This window comes from Lathyrus oleraceus, chromosome 4 (genome assembly GCF_024323335.1).
Source record: "Lathyrus oleraceus cultivar Zhongwan6 chromosome 4, CAAS_Psat_ZW6_1.0, whole genome shotgun sequence".
Taxonomy (NCBI): Eukaryota; Viridiplantae; Streptophyta; class Magnoliopsida; order Fabales; family Fabaceae; genus Lathyrus; species Lathyrus oleraceus.
In genome coordinates, this window is record NC_066582.1 from 326,669,777 (window position 1) to 326,676,415 (window position 6,639).

The window sequence follows — 6,639 nt, forward strand, 5'->3', positions numbered from 1 at the left end:
ATTTCGATATGGTTTTGCTCAGATGCGTGGATAGACACGAAGAAGACATGTTGATGATAGAAGTCCGTGAAGGTTACTTTGGTACTCATTCCAATGGTCATGCTATGGCAAAGAAGATGTTGAAAGCATGTTACTATTGGCTGACAATGGAATCTGACTGTAGCAAGTTTGTAAAGAAATTCCACAAGTGTCAAATTTATGTAGATAAGATTCATGTTCCTCTGACACTGTTGAATGTCGTTTCCTCTCCATGGCCCTTCTCCATGTGGGGGATTGATATGATTGGTATGATTGAGCCCAAAGCTTCGAACAGACATCGTTTCATTCTGGTGGCTATTAATTACTTCACAAAGTGGGTTGAAGTGGCATCGTACGCAAATGTAACCAAGCAAGTTATTGTAAGGTTTATCAAGAATCAAATTATATGTCGATATGGTGTGACAAGTAAGATCATTACTGATAATGGATCTAACTAGAACAATAATATGGTGGAAGCTCTTTACAAAGACTTCAAGATTGCACATCATAATTCTCCCCCCTACAAACCCAAGATGAATGGGGCTGTTAAATCTGCAAATAAGAACATTAAAAAGATCATTCAGAAGATGGTTGTGACATACAATGATTGGCATGGGATGCTCCCATTTGCTCTGCATGGGAACCGTACATCCATCTGCACTTCAACAGGGGAAACCCTTTAATCTCTTGTTTATGGTATAGAAGTTGTGCTCCCCGTGGAGGTTGAGATCCCATCATTGTGTGTTTTGATGGAAGCCAAGTTGACAGAAGATGAATGGTGTCAGAACATTTATTATCAATTGAACTTAATTAAAGAGAAAAGATTGACTGCCATGTGTCATGGTCAGTTGTATCAGCAGCGAATGAAGAAAGCTTTTGATAAGAAGGTCAAGCCTCATGTGTTTCGAAAAGGTGACCTCGTACTCAAGAAGATTTTATCTTTCAAACCTGATGCTAGGGGCAAATGGACTCCTAATTATAAAGGCCCATATGTCGTGAAGAGAGCCTTTTTTGGTGGTGCTTTAATACTTTCAACTATGGATGGCGAAGAGTTCACATGTCCTGTGAATGTCGATGCAGTCAAGAAATACTTCGCCAAAAAAGAAAAAACAACTCGCTAAGTCGAAAACCTGAAAGGGAGGCTTAGGCAAAAAGGAGCGTCTCAGTGGAATTAAAGCCCGAAAGGGCGATCCAGGGAAAATTAGAGACATAAAACAGAAAATTTATCCCGATAGATTGAGTACCTCACCTTGGGGCAATCTAGGAAAAAATTATGGATTATGGCAAGTAATTGCATTCGGTTGGTCCTAATCATGGAAGTAGTTTTGAGCAAGTTATTTGGTTCTGATTCATCATTCTCAACTAAAGACAAGCACAATGGATGTTGAAGTTGGTAGGGAGAGTAGTGATCATCGTATTCAATGTAGCCCTTTTCCATATAATTACCATGTTCAAACTTTGTAAAGATCTATGGAGTTTCGTTATTTATGGACTACCATTCTATTAAATAAAGTTAAGCTTTTATCCAATTGTTTCTATTCTTACTTCTGCTAAATAAAATTGAATTTTTATGATGATAATTTTGAAATAAATTAATGAATAATTATTATTTTTCTTAAAATAATAAAAACAATCACTGTAAGAATAATCGATTTCAGTAAGGAATGTCAACAACAATCTGAGAACAGGTAAGTCTTGAAGTGTGAAGCATTGTTGGTCTTCCCCAAGCAGTTGGTTTGGCAACCATTTTCCACCCCAATAGTTTGCCATTTATCCCTGGCTTGGTGAAGAGTTTCTCCTTGAGTATTTCATCATCCCCGGTAAATCCAGTGGGTCTCATCTCTAGTTGAGTTGATGATTGATCGCTTTTGCGAATTCATGTTCCCCAGCTGAGGTGTTCATGTTTGGTACTCCCCAGTCTTATGATTAGACCTTGGAGATCCGGAACCTTTATTTGGTTTCCATTTGCATAATTGTATTACATAACTTCGACAGTTTCTCCTTTGTGTGAATTGATAACGCGAAAACGTATCGTATTTTTGGCTCTATATTCACTGCTTTTTACTCGATTAACACTATTTATTACACAGTATTTTATGTTTATCTACAAGTATTTATTGATTAAAAGGTTTACCGCAAGAAAAATGGGAAATAGAAAAAAGGAAAGTAAAAGGCAAGAAAAGAGAAGGAAATGAGGTTTCCAATGGGATAATGGGCCACCAAAGCAAATGGGCTTGTTGCGCCCATTACACAAAGGACGTGGCGCCCGCCACATTGGGCCAAAAGGAAGGTGGTGCCCACCACCAACCCTTGAAAAGTGGTGGGCGGTTACTACAAGAGTGGCGCTCACCACTCATCATGGATTTAGAGTTGTGGCAACCGCCACAACCGAGTCTCCCCACTTTTCCTACTTTTTCTCCACCCTTTTAGTCACGGTTTCCACTACTCTTGCTACAATTGATGAATGTGAAAAGGATATAAAAAGGGGACCATTCAGACTCGCAGGGCTCTCTCCTCTCTTCTTCCAGTTTTTAGTTGACGCTTAATTATTTTCAACATTATTTTTCTTTTAGTTTTCAAGGAAGTTTCTTACCGTTGTAGAAGTGATACTTTCTCCACATCGGGGACTATTACGATTTATTATTTTTCACGCATTTGGGATTCAATTGTAAGGGGTATTCATTGCCAAAGCCTGCCGAAATTATTTAATCGAAGATTCAAGATTCAATTCTAGTTCTTAAATTGAAATCCAGGTTTACTATTGTTTACTGTTTTATTTATTTATGCCTTACTGTATGTTTAATTCCCCAATTTCCATGTCTGTCACCGGATCTTTGTCTGACTAAACCTTAGGTATCGGTATGTAAAGACCGTCGAAACGACGGGATTCAATAAATAATTGGTGTTAGTTCTTATTAAAACTTATTTTTCTGGTTTTAGTTTCTTAATTTAATCAAACTGTTTTTCGTACGAAAGTACAAAACAAACAAAGGTTACGGTCAACAAGAACGGGAGTTTGAGATTTTAACCAGATAGCTGAAACTAGGCATTAATCGTAAACACAGCGAGAGCGCTTTAGGATTACTTAGACTTTATCTATATTCAAAAAACTACTTTTAAATTCAAAATGAGACCGCGAGAGCCAAGCATTCTGGTTTAGGAGTATGGTCAGAGTAAATAAAAACGAGAGTGTGAGACTAAGTCCTTTCTATAAATAATTTCTACTAAAGAGTATTTTAACCAATAAGATTACACCAACCATCTATTGAATCCCCGAGGTTTGATGTATTACATACCGATATCCCATATATCTTATATCTTTATCTTTATTCTATTTTATAGTTATTTCTCTTCATCCCTACAATCTTAGAACAATCATTCTCCTTAGATTTACATAGTAACTTTAGACCACGATACGTTCGATTATTAGTCCTTGTGGGTTTGATCATCTTTAAAACTACGCGATAGGACTGTGCACTTGCAGTCACGATTCACATAGACTTACCAAAGTCGCGATCAAGTTTTTGGCGTCGTTGTCGGGGAATAATTTAGTTGATATCGTAACTCTAGCGTTACCCAGTATAGATTAAGGAAAAAAATATTTTTCCCTTTCTACATATGTCGAGTGTATGCCAAGTACTCTCTCTCAAGGCGAGAAATTAAAGCTACAACTCGACGAACCTGAGCGTTATCTTAGGTTAGAACGCCGGATACGAGACTTGATACGAGAACATTGTATCAAGGTAAATCTTCTTGACCTTAACATTCCTACTTCTGCATCAGTTGTTCAACCAGAGATAGTCGAACAAGTGCAAAACCGTCCTCCTAAGTATCATGCAATCCCTTCACAGGATGAACCTCATAACAGCATCGCTGCCCCTGCGATCGAAGCCAACATTTTCGAACTAAAACCCTCACTGTTGTCAACCATACAGCAAAACCAGTTTTCAAGTAGTCCCACGAAGGACCTGAACCTACATTTGTCAGTACTTTTGCAATACGCAGACATGGTGAAAGCGAATGGTGTCAACTCAGAAGCTCTAAGACCTCGCCTTTTCCCATTTTCATTAAGAGATGGAGCTAGAGCTTGGCTCCAGTCTCTACCATCCAACTCTGTCACTACGTGGAGCGAGTTGAAGAAAGTCTTCTTAGCTCGATATTTCCCACCTTGCAAGACGGCTATCCTAAGAGCCCAAATAAACGGGTTTAAACAAAAGGATAATGAATCACTTTTTGAAACTTGGGAGAGATACAAAGACATGATGAGGCTATGCCCATATCACGGTCTAGAAGAATGGATGATAATCCACACCTTTTATAACGGTCTCTTATACAATACATGATTGACAATAGACGCCGCCGCATGTCGTGCATTGATGGATAAACCATACAACGAGGCCTATCAACTCATTGAAAGTATGGCCCAAAATCATTACCAATGGGGAAGCAAAAGAACCTCTATAGTAAAACCTCAACCGAAGGGCAGCATGTACGAATTGAGCAATCTTGACCAAGTCAACACCAACGTAGAGGCCCTGGTTCAGAAGATAGACAGCTTGACCATAACACCAACAGCCAACGTGGCTGCTGTAGCACCAAACTGCGAGATATGCGGAGTTCAAGGGAATACTGCCCCAGAATGTCAACTCTTGATAGGAACTTCCACAGACCAGGTGAACTATGCTCAAGGAAACCCCTACTCAAATACCTATAACCCAGGTTGGAATAACCATCCTAACTTCTCATACAAAAACATTAATGCATTGTATGCACCTAATCAAGCACCTGCTGTACCACCAGGATATCAAAAAGCTACCACAAATACTCAAAATGCTCCTAGGAAATCAAACTTAGAAATAATGATGGAAAACTTTATAGCTACCCAATCTCAAACAAATAAGGATTTCTTAAATCAAAACATACACACTAGTGAGCAAATCAAGCAGTTAGCAAACAAGGTAGATGCATTAGCCACCCATAACAAAATGTTGGAAACACAAATCTCACAAGTAGCTCAACAACAAGCACCTATCGCTGCTCCTGTAGGCACAATTCCTGGACAGCCGCAACCAAATCCGAAAGGTCATGCAAATGTTATCATACTACGAAGTGGGACAGAACTAGACGGATTGCCCGATCCTAGAACTCAAAACCCATCCATGCATCAAGACCCAGGTAAGGTAACTGAGAAGGAAGACGAACAAGAGGAAGATAAAAACGAATAGGTCGTAGAGAAAGAAGAACCTTATATGCTTCCACCACCATATAAACCCCCTATCCCTTATCCTCAAAGACTTGTTAAATCTAAAAGTGTAGGGCAATTTAAAAAAATTGTAGAGCTTCTAAAACAATTGAATATCACAATACCCTTTACAGAAGCCATAACTCAAATTCCCTCATATGCTAAGTTTCTCAAAGAAATCTTATCTAACAAGAAGAAGATAAAGGATAACAAAACAGTTACACTTACTGCTAAGTGTAGCTCCATAATACAAAACAATATGCCTCCTAAGCTGAAAGACTCAAGTAGTTTCTCCATACCCTGTGTAATCGGAAAGTTTATCATCAACAAAGCACTATGCGACTTATGAGCCAGTATTAGTTTAATGCCCTTATCCATATGTGAAAGGCTAAAAATGGGAGAACTAAGACCTATGAGGATGTTTGCATAACTTGCAGATTGTTCCGTTAAATTTCCCGTAGGTATGCTAGAAAATGTTCCGGTGCGCATAGGACAATTCTATATTCCTACTAATTTTATAACCATGGATATAAAAGAGGATTACAACATCCCTACTATATTAGGAAGACCATTCCTAGCCACAACCGGAGCTATCATAGATGTTAAAAGAGGCAAGCTAACCTTCGAAGTTGGTGAGGAAAAGGTCGAATTAATTTTGACACAATTCCTAAAGGCACTAGCTATAGACGACACCTAGTGTCTACTAGATGCCATCGACGAATGCATAAGAGAAATGGAGAATGAGCAAACTTCATACTCCGAAATACTGAAAATTCCAAGGCCTCCTACTTATGAAGATGAAAATTTAAGCAAGGAATACCAAGATGATAACCTAAGTGAATGCCTAACACTAACGCCCGATCATATGCCTTGCCCAAAGAAATCAACCCTAGAACTTAAGACGTTACCCAAAAATCTAAGGTACGAATTCCTAGACACTGAACTTGAGAGACCTGTAATAGTAAATGCAGACTTAGGGCAGATAGAGACCGAAAAGCTTCTACACATTTTGAGAAAATACCCAACTGCTTTAGGCTACAATATCTCAGATCTAAAAGGAATAAGCTCTTCCATATGCATGCATCACATAATGCTAGAGGAAGACAGTAATACCTCTAGAGAACATCAAAGAAGGATAAATCCCATTTTGAGTGATGTGGTAAAGAAAGAATTGCAAAAGCTGTTAGAAGCGGGTATTATCTACCCAATATCCGATAGTCAATGGGTCAGCCCAGTACATGTCGTACCAAAGAAGGGAAGCGTCACAGTTGTTAAAAATGAAAAAGGAGAATCTATAGCATAAAGAGTGGTTACTGGAAGTAGAATGTGTATTGATTATAGGAAATTAAACAAAGCCACTCGGAAGGATCATTTTCCTT

General features: G+C 38.7%; 1 non-coding gene across 1 annotated transcript; it reads right to left on the reverse strand.

Annotated features, from left to right (window-relative positions):
* Nucleotides 1–4,199: 4,199 nt before the first annotated feature.
* On the reverse strand, nt 4,200–4,306 carry LOC127077396 (small nucleolar RNA R71). The gene has a single exon (XR_007787211.1). It is a non-coding gene; the product is annotated as a small nucleolar RNA R71 (small nucleolar RNA).
* Nucleotides 4,307–6,639: the final 2,333 nt, after the last annotated feature.